We start from the raw sequence: 14,275 nt of genomic DNA, 5'->3' as shown, positions 1-14,275 counted from the left end.
TAGGAACACACAGAATATTCAACCAAACTATCATGTGTCATCTATTTGACCTCTTGGCATCCATTGACATAAGTTTACCTCATAGCTACTATTTTCCTAATAAATTATGTTTAAGGTTTGTTTTTCAAGCTTCAGTGGAAAATCCCAAGTTGTGTCATGACAAGAGTAAACACTCCTACACGTTAAACATGTTCTGCTTTCCATTGCTCTGCTGCCAATGTCTGGGGGTGAAAAAAGGCCTGAGAATGCTGAGTGTCAAGAGTAAAGTACAAGGGAGCTGCAGCCGATGTGGAGTCTGGAGCTGTGTGTTACTGTGGCAGCTGAGTAGCTATTGCCCTGGTCCATCAACAAGAACTCGATAATCAAAGCTCCCCTTAATTGACAAATGTAGCTGTCCCTATGCTGATGAGCTGCTGGATGCCCAGGGAAGTGGTGGAGTCACCATCCCTGGAGATGTTCAAGAAATGTGGAGATGTGGCACTGAGGGACACGGTTAGTGGACATGGTGGGGATGGGTTGAAAATTGGACCAGATGATCTCAGAGGTCTTTTCCAACATTAATGTTTCTATTATTCTATGGGCTGCTCTTCCACAAAAGATATAAATTAAATTTTCAGAATACCAAGTAGATCACAGAGTCTGACTTGCGCATCTTGAATGTCTGCACAGTGGACAGTTCTGGACCAGCCCAGAGGAGAAGGGGTGTGCTGTAATTCCCTGCTTTTTCACCATCTGAACCCAAGCTTTCTCTCAAAATCCCAAGGGATTCCCATACCAGCTGTTCCTCTTTCTCTCTCCTTCCTGAGGACCAAAGTATGGGAGTATTTAGATTCCTGCTCATCAGAAAATGTATGTAGGGGTATGACATGTATGTTGGCTGGGGACAGGGAGGGATATGGTGGAGAAGGAATATGGTTTCCAAATCTTAGATTCAGTCTCCTGCATTTTAGCTGTGTGTTTCACTCTGTGGCTGTGCTGGATTGCTGGAGAAAAGGCAGACCAGCCTTGCAGACCTTACAGTAGTGTAGGACTCATAGCTAAGTTATGTACTTCACTGTACAGCAATGTTTAATTTGCTGTGTCAGTTTGTCCCCATTGCTCCTAGGATCTTTCATATTTAAATACAAGTTTAAGCTGTGCAGTCCTTCCTTGAGACGTGTTCCAGGTCCAAACTATTGTACAAGAAGTCAAAATGTATCCTTAAAAGGCTGATTCTTTGAGACTCCTCCAGTTACACTGTTTTTACCCCACTGATTTCTTTGGCTTTTTCCATGTGGAGCCAACTTCAAGATCTGACCCACGAATCTGAGTTCAAGCAGGCTGTGTCCTCATCTGCCTATGATTTCCTGGATCTGTCTGAAGCAGCAGGTGGACGTCTAAGATCTCCCCATAAGATACTGGTGTAAACAAAATAAGTGACACTGTAAAAAAAAAAAAAAAAAAAGAGTAGACTCCGGGGAGAACTCATTGTGGCCTTCCAATACTTGAAGGGAGCATATAAACAGGAGGGGGAATGGCTGTTTATGAGGGTGGGCAGTGATAGGACAAGACGGAATGGTTTTAAACTGAGACAGGGGAGGTTTAGGTTAGATGCTAGGAGGAAGTTTTCAACACAGAGGGTGGTGATGCACTGGAACAGGTTGCCCAAGGAGGCTGTGGATGCCCCATCCCTGCAGGCATTCAAGGCCAGGCTGGATGTGGCTCTGGGCAGCCTGGTCTGCTGGTTGGTGACTCTGCACATAGCAGGGGGTTGGAAATGGATGATCATTGTGGTCCTTTTCAACCCAGGCCATTCTATGACTCTGTGACACAACTGACAAACCTTCTATGGACCTTCCTCACTGAGTTTGTTAAAAGCAGTTAGATTTCAATAACAGAAACATAAAAAAAAATGTCTCGAATGCTGATGTGGTCAAAGTTTTCATGTTGAAATGAGAATCCTTTTGCAGGGATGTCTCACTGGAAAGAAACTGAGGCAGCTTTGAGAAGGATTCACTCAATACTTTCCTATTTATATTACGCTTTCAATTGCCCAGAGAAGTTATGGATGCCCCATCCCTGGAGGCATTTAAGGCCAGGCTGGATGGGATCCTGGGCAGCCTGATCTAGTGGTTGGCAACCCTGTCCATGGCACAGAAGTTGGAACTAGATGATCTTTAAGATCCCCTTTAACCTAAGCCATTCTATGATTCTATATGCAGAGAATTACTGGACGTGGTGTTTGAATTGCCTCCTCCCAGCCCTGAAAAGGGCTTCTCACAAGGTGAGCATTCAGATACCTCTTTCTCAAGCTGGGCACATCACAGCAGAGTTTCCCAAAACTACTAGTCACTCCAGAAATGCTTGGCTCTGGGTTCTGTCTTGAAAGCTTTCTTGACGCTTCCAAAGATAATCTCTAGTCTGCCAGAAGGACTTTGGAGCCAAACTATTAACCTTTCATTTTTCGTTTCTGTCTCTACTGAGTTCACTTGTGCTCTTAGGTAAGAAGCAGCTTGCTTGTGCTGGGAGCTACTTCGCTCAAGCCTTGCACTGCACAAGCTCAATTGTTTTTGCAAGGAGAGAAAAACCAGCTCCCCACCAGGATGACTGCTTCATGGGAGCAGGAAAGGGGATGGCAGCTTGCTAAGGAGAATTTTTACACTCTTTGGGTTTTGTCTGTTCTTTCTCTTCATTCTGATTGCCATCCAAGGCATATTCATTCTTGCTCTGTAAAAGGAATACTTTAATAACTCAGTGGCTCATTCACCTAGCAGAACTCAGATTTTCCAAAGAGGAACGCCAAGGTAGGTTTGAGAATTTACATGCAAATAGGTCATGGGATACGTGTGACAATTTCATGGCTCTCTATAACACTGTTATTGTGAGAACAGCAACATACTTTTGTGTGTTAATGCAATGACTGATCCATTTTCCAGAAATTCTTACCTTATGGTAGATAAGACAAGCATAGATGTAAAATACAGTGCTCATTCACCCCCCACACAAACCCATCTGTTTCCAGATGGAAAGCTGCCGTAGTTTCACAGTTCATAACAACGCTATGTAAAATTTTAGAGCTGAAACCATACTTCTCCCACATACTGATGCTGACTGCTGTAGATGTTGTCACAATCTGCATGAAGGTTACAGCTGTGTGGCTAGGTAATGGGGTGCCATCTTCATCTGTAAATGGAAAGTGACCAGCATCAGTGGCCTGATTCACCTTCACTTTTCCAGCTGCTCCCAAATAAGAAGATCACAGAATCATTAAGGTTGGAAAAACCAGTAATACCATCTAGTCCAACCATCAGCCCATGCCTGCAACCACTCTAGACCATATCACTCAGTACAAAAACTACCCTTTTTTTGAGCACCTCCAGGTATGGTAGCTCCACCACTTCCCTGGGCAGCCTGTTCAAATGCAGTGTCACTCTTACTGTGAAGAAATTTCTCCTAATATCCAACCTCTACCTGGATATTCCCTGGTGCAACTTCAGGCTGTTACCTCTTCCTATTGACAGTATCTTCAACAACTGAACTTCCCCCAGCCTGTATCTTTCTTTAGTGTATTAACTAATAGAGCATCTATCAGTATTGTTGCCTAGAAAGACAAAGAAATTGTTCATTGAACTGAGTAGGTGAGTGAAGTGACTGAACTGGAAGAGATTGGTATGAATATGGACACACGTCAGACCAGTTAATAACAGTAATATGAATAAACAGTATGAAAAAAGAGCTGGAATGAAGGAATAGTAAAGAAGAAAGCAACATTTAAACAGAGCTCAGTAAATAAATACTCTGTTTAATGGGACAGAAAGATCCAAAATGAAGAAAAGTGGAAAGGGTGTAACTGCAAACATTGGGATTTAGGAGGTGTGAGCGGGGAGAAGGAGGCAGATCAAAAAGGGCAGCTCTAAGAAAAATGGGAGCAGAGTCATAGGAAAAGAAAATGGAAAACTGAGAGTAGCAGGACAAATAATGAGATCTGGGGCAAAATCACAGCTTGCAGAGAGGTTACACTGCTCCTCATGGCACAACAGTTGGATAGAAAAGATAGTTTTGGAAATAATGCATTGTAAGGGAGCTAAAATAGCAACAGTTTCAGATGGCAGTAGGCCATGTGGTCCATCTACCCACTATATCTGTCCACCATGGGATGTATTTTCTCTCCAAACACCAGACTGACTCATGCCTTAATGTGTTTGCAGTTGCACAACTGCCTTTGGATGTCTCTGAAGCATGCAGATATTTCTTTTAACCTCCAGCCTCAACCGCTGTTTATGAGCTTTTGATGGTGTTGTTTTGCATGTTTGAGTAAGTGCGACTCAGACCTCCTGACCCTGCGAGCTGGAGGGGACCCTTCTCCTAACTTGTCCAGGGACTGTTAGCTCCATTTAACAATATAACTGTCCCAGGGCCAAACCTAGTGCCACTGGAGTCACTGGGATGGTTGCCACTAGTTTCAATGGATCCAGAACTCAAGGCCAAAAGTGTCTTTGATCCAAGTTGGGGAGACGCTTGCAGTCTGTCCGTCTCATAGAAGCTGTGTTCTGTGATTCATCTCTCTTTTTCTGTACATTGTGAAAGGAGGATGGCCTTTGAATATAAACATCCAGTGGATGTGTGTGGTTAGCATGAGACTTGTGCTTGCTAGAAACTGTGTGCATGTTAGAACTGAAGTCCTTTAAAGCCAGACAAGCTCCTCTTAACATGACAACTCCTAAGCAAAGGGCTCTTTAAGTTCAGATCTGAACTTACTCTTTCCAAAGAGAAAGATCCAGAAGCACAAGGCAGTAGGATCCAGAGGAGTTTTCCCACTTCCAAGTGAAAAGCAAGAAAGAAAATCAAACATGTTTTCTGCAGAGTGAAATCGGGCTGACCAGAGATCTCCTGACCCCACCTCTGCTGTGGTTTAGCATGAACACTGCACCACCTGCAAGTGTCCTTACCAGACCAGAGGGCATGGCAATGGGCTGGGGAAGGGCTCCCAAGGTTGTTGTGGTAAGGAACCATCAGAAATGGCAGCTGCCTGTGGCAGGTGGAGAACATCAGGTAGTAGGGAAGTCTGTGCCTGCAATAGATTTGTGTCCTTGGAACAAACAGAGGGATGAGAGAGCAAGAAAAGAAATCCAGAGATGAAATGAGAAAACAAGCCAAAAAGTCATTTGCAAGAAATAATTTCATTTGACTTCCTTCTCTTGATGCTTATTTCTTTCCTTTTTTTCATATTGGCCGCTTTTTCTTTTGAGCACCTTGAGCATCATTAAAAATCCATTTATTTCACTAGCTTGTGCCTCAGACTAATTATATCCTGAGCAGAGCACGCTTGGACTTGACTACCCAAAAGGGACAGCTTGAACTGGATTCCTTAAAAAGAGTTTTTTATTTTATAGCACTATAAAAAATAATTATGCTATTCAGTCCCAAACTCACAATAACCAAAATTGTAAGGCACAAAATCCTTTCCTTCAAATTTGGACTTAATAGATGAATCTTCAAGTCACTTTCTCTCCTATTTTTTTTCTTCTTTACACTGGTCTCAGAGGATATCAGGTCATTTCTCCATCTGGAGGTGTCCTGAGTAAATTAGCTAATTATTATTATTGTTGTTGTTGTTATTGTTATTGCTAATATTGTTATTATTTTAACAGTAATTCTGAGGTTGGCCAAAACAGCATAATTGATTCAGGAAAACACTGACTTAAAGATAACATTTAATCTGATATTCTGTGTCTCTGAGGCCCCTCACAATGAGGTACTCTGAAAACATAAACACAGGCAGTTTTGGCCTTGAAATAATTTGTGTGCTGGAGGCTCTTATCCTACTGATATAAATCAGTGCCCAGATGGAAAACACTTTATCTTGCAGCAAGTTGAGTACTGCTAAAGATTATTGAGCCAAAAATGACTCCAGCTATATCTCTGCTCCCTGACTTGAGTTGTGCTGTTGATAACACTCTGATTCGTACACAGAATGAAGAGAGCTGCTAATGAAAGGAGGCCTAACCAATGGCACATTTGAGGCCATTTTTCTGATTGCAGCTGTGCCATAAATAACCTGAGACAGCCCTCTTTGGTAATTGTTTAAAATCTGGAAGCATAGCTAACAATTTCCGAGTAACAGGACTTTCACTTCTGACAGGATAGAAGAACACAGGAATTTGGGGTGTGACTGAGAAATGACATTCCACAACTGTGCTCTGGTAGCTCACCAGAGGCTCTTCGTTGGCCAGGCTTTGCTCTGTTTCTGCACATGTACCACTTGGCAGATTTGGCCTAATACAGAGCTGGATTTTGTAAACCCTGTCCATAAGTGTATTCTGCATATGATTTAAACTGTTGGGATATTAGACAAAAATTCTTCTCCTAATGAGTGTTTTGACACTGGAACAATCTGTCCAGGGAGGTGGTGGAGTCAGTGCCTCTGGAGGTGTTCAAGGAATGCATAGATGTGGTACTTAGGGATGTGGTTTAGTGGGCAATATTGGTGATAGGTGGATGGTTGGAGTGGATGATCTTGGAGGTCTTTTGAAGCCTTGGTGATTCTATGGTTCTATGATTATGTGAAAGCATGAACAACATCCTGTATTCTGTGTTGCTTCTGAGCACAGGATGTTCTAAAACTGTCAGGTTCATGATATGTGAAGGACATATCTAAAAAACAGACTGGGGGAGCTGGGCTTGTTCAGCTTGGAGAAGGGAAGGCTACGGTGTGACTTCATTATAGCCTTCAGTTACCTAAAGGGAGCTGATAAACAGGAGGGGAGTCAACTCTTTGAAAGAGTAGATAATAGCAGGACAAGGGGAAATGCTTTTAAATTGAAGGAGGGAAGATTTAGATTGGATACTTGGGGAAGTTCTTTACCAAGAGAGTGGTGAGGTGCTGGAACAGCTGCCCAGAGAAGTTGTGGATGCCCTGTCCGTGGGGGTGTTCAAGCTCAGTTTGGATGGGGCCCTGGGCAGCCTGGCCTAGTATGAAATGTTGAGGTTGGAGGCACTGCCTGCAGCAAGGGATTGGAGCTCAGTGATCCTTGAGGTCTCTTCCAACCCAAGCCATTCTCTGATTCTATGATTCTATGAGAACAAGCCACCAGGCTTTTCTAAATTTGCCTGGAAATACACTTGAATCCCTACAGCTCCCTCTGTCCTTGGCCATGCAACCACCAAATGGAAAGACCAGAACAAAACTGTCCCAAGAGGAACATAACCCAGCAGAGCACCCAGCACACCCAACACTGGTTGAGTTCAGACTAGGCAGAAGCCTGCTGGAAACAAAAGCTGTCATTAGCTGGTTATGTAGCTGCCTTTTAGGACTGCAATTTCAATTGGAGTCTGGAAGTGGATTTATATCAGGTATGTGTTAGCATGGTGCACAGACATCTCATTTTAAATTCCAGACATTGGGGTTTAAGTCAAAAATTATTCATGGCACCTTCTTTCTTTCCATCAGTTCTCTGACAGAGAGTCTTATCCCTTCTGGGGAGGTAGAGCAGAACTATTTCTTCCTATTTCAGAAAACAACAACAAATCGTTGAAGATTTCTAACTAATTAATATTAACTTTGATGTTAGTCCCTCCTATGAGCAGTGACTGGTCTTACAAAGGGTAAGGTTTCTTACCCTATGATAAGAAAACATGTTATTTCATCAATATATTTTCCAGTGTACGTGTTCTTTGGCAGGAACTGAAAACTGTCTCTTTTGAATGTGTGTGTGTGTGTGTCTGCACAGATCAATGTGTATGCACAGGGATTCCTTTTTCAGAAAACAGAGTTGTTGGACATGGATAGGAATGTATCTGGCACCTCTAGTACAAAGACTCAGAAGAAAATCAGTATTTGAGGGAGTTTTGCAAGATATCCAACTCTGACTGCTTTGCGGTTAACTTTCCATTCCAAAATTGCTAATGGTGAGCTGTCCAGACCATGTCTCTTACCAAAGAATTTTGGAATCGTGAGAAAACAATGAGTTAGCCGTTAGGAAAGATTAACCTCCTAATCTTAATCCTTCCAACTATCGCTTTACATAAAAAGGGCATTCATGTTTAAACCACTGCTAAAGACTCACGGATAAATTTCTCTCTATCCTAATTCCAGTGAAACTGTCACTGCTACATCAAATATATGGTGATTTTATGTGAGTTGGCTACAGTTATTGTTGTAATAGTATTAGAATTGCCACCCTATATTGGTGTCTTGTTAATATTGCCAAGTGTCGTATTTACACAGAGAAAACTTATAGGCAGGGCAGGACAAAGAACTGCAGAGAAATAAGATGTTTTTGTACATTTTGCATAGGCAAAGTAATAAGTTCATTTAAATACAAAAGCATAAAGAGTTTGAGATTGAATGTGAAGCAAACCCAGCTGTACTAAAGCCCCCATCAGCCCTCCCTGTTGCTTTCCAAAGCACTTTAGTGTTTAATTCATTGTGGAAAGGGCTGTCTGCCCCTTCTGATTTTGCCAGCGCACCCACAACCAGAACAAAATGTAACGATTCAGAATAACTGAATAAATAATTTCCCAGGATAAGTCTGTTGGCAATCCCTTGTATCAATAACTTTTAGGCAGAGAAGCACAAAGGTGCTTAGTGCCTGTCACTTACTCAGGCATTTTAATCCCTGCTGATTTCCTAAGCAGGACCTCCATTTCTCAGTATGTTTGTAGTTCTCAGGCTTCAGGTTTTCAAAACAACTTCCAGATATTTTTTCCCCCACATGTTGAAAGGATAGCCCTGTTTTGTTCAGGAACCTACCTGGCAAATACATGTTCAATCCCCATCAGCACTGAATTATCTGGTTGGTGACATAAAGTTGGCAGTAACAAACTCCCTTCCTTGACATCCTCTATCCATATGGCTGCATTAAAAATATATATACTTTTTAACCCTTTTAAGCATTCAAGGCCAGGCTAGATAGGTCTAGAGGTGTGCCTGCCTATAGGAGGGGGGCTCTTAACTAGTTGATCTTAAAGGTCCCTTCCAACCAAAACCATTCTGTGATGCTATGAACCAATGATTATGCAAACTATGGAGACAGCCGCTAAAACCTCATTCAGTGAAGAACTACGACAGCAACATTGTGGTTTGGAGGCTCCAGATTTGGTGGCAAGACAGAGGACAGCTGTGTTAGCACATCAGCTGCCTATATCCATCCTATTTTTTTGTTTTGTTTTGTTTTGGATAGGTCCTGTTGATCCATGTGTTGATCCCACTGACCATCTGATTGCAGCTTTCAGATAAGAACATTTTGAAGAGGAATAAAATGGGAGGAAAAACAGTCCATCTCACACAGCTTTGTATTCTGGGCTGTTGTCAGTAGCATGGGGGTTTGGATATGGAACTCAGTGCTCAACCCACCATCAAAAAAGAGCACTAACACTGACTGCATGAAAACCACCACAGAGATGCAGACCTGTCTGATGGGATAGAGGGCTACTGGGGTTGTATGCCATACCCCACTGGTATGTTTGGTAACTTTTTAGCCTGAAAGCTGAACAGCTGTAATCGGATGGTCACAAGCTTGCCTCTGGCAACCTTTGCTGTAAGTTTTCAGACAGCAGAAGTGGTCAACGCTGTCCCTGACAAAAAGAAAAGAACAACGCAAGTTATGAGAGATAGAATAACTGCTTGCAAGCACTGCAGACAGAGGTGAAGGGAGACATTTTTTTGCCATTTTAGACCCCCCCATCATTATACTGCACCAAACTAAATCCCATATAAAGAAAGCAAAAGAAGGATCATCTTGCTTTTAAAGGCTGCTGTGCTACCAGGAGAGCAATGTGGTTAAAATCACTTTGATCTCAATCTTTTTGTAAGCCCCTCGAAGAACCAGATGGCTTTTTTCACACTCAGTCGGGGATACAAATGCCATGTTGTGTCACTGAGAGTGACAGGAGGTCTTTCTATCTGTCCTGAGTCCATCTGATTACATGATGTGTCTTGGTGTCTCCTCTGCATTGCACAGAGGGGCAAAGCAGAACCACCTCTTAAGCACTTTGAAGGAGTCCATATCATCTGCATGCTTTGATTGTCAAATACAAGATTTGCAGTTTTGAGGGTCTTAATTCTTGAGTTCCAAGACTGAGTATTAATGAAGGCAAATATTAGGTAGGTACGCCTACAGCAAGAGGGAACTGGGAAACAAAGTTTAGGACATTCTTTCTAGAATGTGCACTCACAGGATCATAGACTATTCTAAGCTGGAAGGGACCCACAAGGATCATTGAGTCCAGCTCTGTTTCCTGATCCAGACCCCCTGATTCCCTGTTCTCACTCGCCATAGGTGTACCTGCTTTGGGCTGCTGTGATCATTGCATAGTGTCTCCAGCTGCAGAAATATTGGTTGTGACAGCAGGATGGAGGATGTGTCACAACAGGAGATAAATTGCATGGAAGCCACACTAATGTTTTTGTTGATGATATCACTGGAGAGCTAAGGCTCATTTATCTCATTGCTGAATGAAACAAATCAAAGGTGGCAGCTTCTTCAGGCTATATACGCTACCATGTCAATAAAAATTATCCAGATGGGAGTTTATTTTGCTACATCACTTGATGCTTTTAAAGGAATTGGAAAATTTCTTTAATATCTTGACTGCTTTGTTGCATTTCTTGATAAATTTGGATGTAGTAAGCTGCAGTGTCTGACCAAATTGTTTCTAAGATTGTTATTGTCTATTACAAAAAGATGAAGAAAAATGGGGAAAAAAAAGTCATTTAAATTTTCTGGAACTATTGCCACCATCTGTGTTCTAAATACACCTGCAAGTCCCTCATTGTGCAATATTTAGGTTTCCTTGAGAATTTCCTCACCTGCCAAAACAGCAAAGCTGTGCTAAGCAGCTTGAGGAGAACATGACCGTAACGGAAATGCTAAGTCACAGCCTGCAACAGTGACGGAACTGTTGGCAGGGCCAACTCAGGGGAGCTCAGGTGTATGCAATGAACCTGGGTGACTGTAAGGGGTGGAGTAAGCCCTTCCAGCCCTTCTCAGACCTCATTTAAGGGTTGGCAGTGGAAAAGAAGGTATCTTGCTGGAGATCCCTGCCTATCAGGGGCCTTCCATAGGTAAGCAGTTTTTCTTCTTTTGTTTCTACAGCTGCTGCATTTGGGCTCGTTCTCATTAGCTGTAGCCTAGGATTGTGCCACCTTGCTCCTATTGCTGTACTTTTCATCGTATTACAGTATTACAATGATGATGCCAAAACCAGGGATGATGTCTGCCACAAAAACAAACCAGTCTTAGTTCAAAGTTACAATACCAGACTCACACTCATAGCTGGTGAATATTCTGGATTTCATACATATAAGCATGGAGGTATATGTATGTGCGGACTTTAAATATGCATAGGCTATGTACATTCATGAACTGGAATGTACAGGTAGTAGCAGAGTGGAAGTACTGTTGCGTACTACAAGACAGATGACCTCACATCTGTAAGTGCTACAGGACTTGTCCTTTCCAAATTCCAGTGCTGGCAAGGATGATGTTAATATCTGGTGTTGGGCATGAATGGTTTTCTTGAAAGCATTGAGGCTCCTTATCTACACAAAGCCAACTTTAAAAGCCTAGAGCATTAGTTAACAGAGATAACAGAGTACATAAAATTTCTGTTTGTAGTTCAATACTTGGTTTCATTTTATTGCTGTAAATGAGTTACACAGACAGAGGAGATAATCAGTTGTCTGGTCAGCCCTCTGGGCATAACCTGGACTACCAATTTCCCCCAGCCATTCCTGCATCAGATGCAATAACAATAGACAAGGAAGTGTCAGCTATCAAACAGGCTGAAAGCACTTTCCATTGTTAAGTAAAGGATTTCCTTATGATTTCCCATGCCAAATAATAAATTGTGAGTTAAACGATGTATGCTATGACAGCTTTGGGCTACCATGATGACATTAAAACTAGGTGACATCTTTACTACATCTTGACATAGCCTGCCCAGGACTACCTCCCCTAGCTGCAATGCGGGAATTAACCCTTCCCTGGCTTCTACTCCAAGTGGAAAGTATGGAAAAGGAAAGGGGAATTCTGCATTTCATGTTCCCACCCAACAGCTGCCAGGATAGGCAGCTCTTCAGAGAGCAGAGCTATGGCACAGCCACGAACTTTTCCATTTCACTGGTAGCAGAGAATACAAACTTGTTCACTGCTTCATAAATACAGTAAGTGTTATTTTTTATGGCCTTTTTCTCCTTCCTGTTTCTTTTTTCATCCTCTTTTTTCTTTTTTTCCCCCGTTCCAACAGCTAGAGAACACTAGTGGTGAGGAGAAGAAGGAGGACTGCAGGGGAACCCAGTTCCCTTGGGAAAGCTGTCGTACATATGTACAGGAAATTGAATGCAGAAATTATAGCATGTGAGGCTGTTAAAGAAGTGACAGGGTTATAAAGCAGATCTTTCAACTGCCACACATTATGCGCATTCCAGTTGTGAAGGGTCACATTTTAATACAAATCTGCTGTCCCAAATTACATTTGTCTTTTTCCATAAACTAGAAATCAGCAAAGGTTTACAGGAAGGTAATTTTCCTCCTTGTTATTTTAACTCATTTATCTCCTCTATGAATTTCAAACAAAGAAGAAAAACCTACTGGTTTAGTAGAATTTATTAGGTTGCACTCTTATAGTGGCTTCTGTTCTTGAGTTGCTGAAATGTCCATGAAAACTGTGAGGGTCTCTTTAAACATACTCTAGACTTCATAAAACGGATAATGTGGTGCTGCAGAAATAGAACACAAAATCTTATTATGCTGGATGTGACTAATTTATTACCTAAATTCTGCACTCCTTGTCTGATATTCCGCTGTTTGCCATGTAAGATTATGGTGCATACTGGAAGTGAGATGGCTTCTTTCTAAATAATCATTACAATGAAACAATTTGATATTCAGGTCTTTAGTTACTACTTGGTATTTTGATTATGCTTTCCTTTCTCTCTCTGCTTTTCTTCGTGTTTTCAAGGCAACAGACAAAAGATGTCTCAAGGCTATTCACAGAATTAGATTTGAGATTACAGTGTAAATACATAGACAAGGTGCTGGTTAATTTGATTAGGTTTGAAAATAGGTGAAGGGAAAACAAGCTCTCTTCCTATCAATGAAATCATATTTTAGAAGCTTGCTAGTCTGTGCTATTATTTTTCCCCACATTCATCTGACTTTTGCTATCGGCAAATCAAAATCTGATCTTCCAACCTTAACACCAATTCTGATCTAAATCCTTCTTTTCACTTGAAGCCAGACACAAAACATGTTTTTAAACACCGCTACTCAGTTTATACCCTTGCAATCACTGTTTCATCTGGCTGTTCCAGTTCTATTCATTATTCCTTCAGAGTCTGTAAATGTCCAAAGCAAATCCCCCAAGTTTTGCTTTTAAGTCAGCAAATTCAATTTCGGTGGCTTTATGCAAACTTTGAAGCTCTGCTGGAACCAGTTGCTAGGAACTGCAGCTCCTACTTTGCAGAAGCTTAGCCTTGATTTTGCAAAGTGCTTTTGTGTAATCAGTCAATTAGAGCTGTGACCAGTGATCCATATCAGCAATTGATAGCGAAGTGCAGGATTGGTACGCTTGGAATCCAGGTTTCAGCCTTTCTGGTTAGGTAGCACTACTCACACAAAAGTTATGCTGATTTCTTGAATTTCTTGACTAAAAGCTTTGTATACAACTCTGCATTAATTAGAGAAAGTTGGGGAAGGATTTAGTTTAACATTTCCACCTCCATTTGCGTTATTAGGAAATCCCTCCATGCTGAGGTTTTTTTTGTAACATCATCTGGAAATGGAAATAAATGCAGTGATATGATTACAGTCAGTTAACAACCAAATCATGCTTGAAGTGCACTTGTTTGTAATCTATAATGGGGTAGACAAATTGTTTTATCTTTTTTATTATTATTATTTTTAAAGCATAACTTTAAAATGAATATTAAGCCTCAGTAAAGTTTGAGTTAGTGAGCACATATTTAAAAGCTGCAAATCTAGCAAGACACAATAGCTGAAATTCTATGAGAAAGAATAATGGAAAAAAAAAAACAAACCCTTCAGAGATTAGCATTATTTTATACTTTCCCCTTTCATTGACCTCCCTGGATCATGTTTGCTGAGATCTTTATTGGTATAAAATACTTGCACAGTTACTGGCAATAGATGTCGAATGCAAATACATTCTTTGGTGCTTACAGTGCCGATAGAAGCTTTATTTGCAGTTGATAGTGATAGCTATTAACTTTAAATAATTAAATGAGCTGAAACCTACTAATGCATCTCTAAGCATAGTTTTGAATATCTGTGAG

At 41.4% G+C, this 14,275-nt stretch overlaps 1 long non-coding RNA gene across 3 annotated transcripts in view; it reads left to right on the top strand.

The window, feature by feature from the left end:
- LOC107313939 overlaps positions 1 to 14,275 on the top strand; it is a 58,572-nt gene that overhangs the window by 27,093 nt on the left and 17,204 nt on the right. The window contains exon 1 of one of the 3 annotated variants that reach the window (XR_001555258.2): positions 11,840 to 12,145. The exons of the other annotated variants lie outside the window; for them this stretch is intronic. This is a non-coding gene — a long non-coding RNA (uncharacterized LOC107313939). Of the gene's footprint in view, positions 1 to 11,839; positions 12,146 to 14,275 lie in introns of those variants that run through there. 3 annotated transcript variants of the gene reach the window in all.

Source organism: Coturnix japonica, chromosome 4, assembly GCF_001577835.2.
Source record: "Coturnix japonica isolate 7356 chromosome 4, Coturnix japonica 2.1, whole genome shotgun sequence".
NCBI lineage: Eukaryota > Metazoa > Chordata > Aves > Galliformes > Phasianidae > Coturnix > Coturnix japonica.
This window is presented reverse-complemented; position numbering and strand designations above follow the sequence as displayed.